The 1,270-nt window shown below is 42.4% G+C and overlaps 1 long non-coding RNA gene across 1 annotated transcript in view; it reads left to right on the top strand.

Annotated features, from left to right (window-relative positions):
- Positions 1-579: 579 nt before the first annotated feature.
- Positions 580-1,270, top strand: part of LOC138159608 (uncharacterized) — an 81,625-nt gene continuing 80,934 nt past the window's right edge. The window contains exon 1 of the long non-coding RNA XR_011167925.1: positions 580-728. This is a non-coding gene — a long non-coding RNA (uncharacterized lncRNA). The remainder of the gene's footprint in view (positions 729-1,270) is intronic.

The raw sequence follows: 1,270 nt of genomic DNA on the forward strand, positions 1-1,270 counted from the left end.
GCCAGATTTGAACTCAGGTGCTCCTGACTCCAGGGCCAGTGCTGTATTCACTGTGCCACCTAGCCACCCTTGTATATTTCTTTATATTTTTATGATATTTTTCCTTAGTAGAATGTAAGATCCCTGAGGGCAGGAACTTTTTATCTGCAACTCTATTTTATTTGTATTCCTATTTTATTTGCATCCTTTTAAAATTTATAGCTCGACTATATGGGTACATAGCAATTACTCAGTAAGTATTTGTTCATGGAGAGTTTATTACTTCACGAGGCAGCATATTCCCTTTGTAGATAACCCAAGAAAATTCTTTCTTATTTTTAGCCTTCAGCTTCCTTTACTGGCAAAGAATTGATAGAGACACCAAAAAAATTGTTTAAGGATACAGTTGGAAGCTTCATGTGTGTGTATGTTTGTGTGTGTGTGTGTTTTGATTGGGGAGATAAGAAGTTAGTCACCCACAAGGTGACCATATTTAGGAAATTACTGACTCAGCATTTTAATTACATCGGGAGTCCATCACACAGGCCTGTTTCCCATTATTTGGACAATCTGATTACTCATAGTCATGATTTAGGAATGTGATAATCTAAGTGTTGCTTTTTCCTGGGCCTCCACAGCGATCCACAGAAGTAAATGGGATGTCACGTTGAGAGGTTCCAGTTGTGGATGTCCCTAAACACCATGTTGCTGCCCAGTTGCCGAAGGTGCTATTTAAGTCTCCTTGTCTGGTAAAATATACTTCCTGCCTGTTGCAACTCAGGGTGGGTGGTAAGATTGTCCCTAATTCTAGTTTTCAGCTTCTATTTTTGCAATACAAGGCTCACCCGGTTTCAATTGCTCCTTAACTGCTCAGTCCAGATTTTACTGCAATGGGCTGTTGTTTCAAGAGACTGCTGTTTTCTTTTACTCTGACCAGAGTTTGTATTGTGAGGGGGAGAGAACCACTGGGCTCAGAATTTGGAGGCTTGTATTGTAACCCTGGGCCTGCTGCTAAGTCAATATTGAACCTTGAGTAAATCATCTTTTTTTTTTCTCTCTCTCTCTCTGATTCTCAGCTCTCTCCTCCATAAAATGAGGGTCATTGGATTGAATGAATTCTAAATAATTTTGAGTTCACTAAAAGTCCACCAACTTCCTCCTCTTCCTCCCCCTCCCATCCCCTCCCCTTCCCTCTCCTCCCCTCTCCTTCCCTCCCCTCCCCTCTCATCCCTCCCCTCTCATCTCTCACTTCTCCCCTCCATATAGCTGTTCTCCCCCTCCCCTCCCCCCC

Source organism: Petaurus breviceps, unplaced genomic scaffold (genome assembly GCF_028583685.1).
Source record: "Petaurus breviceps papuanus isolate PSGF00001 unplaced genomic scaffold, PetGlider_PUasm1.0 176, whole genome shotgun sequence".
Lineage (NCBI taxonomy): Eukaryota > Metazoa > Chordata > Mammalia > Diprotodontia > Petauridae > Petaurus > Petaurus breviceps.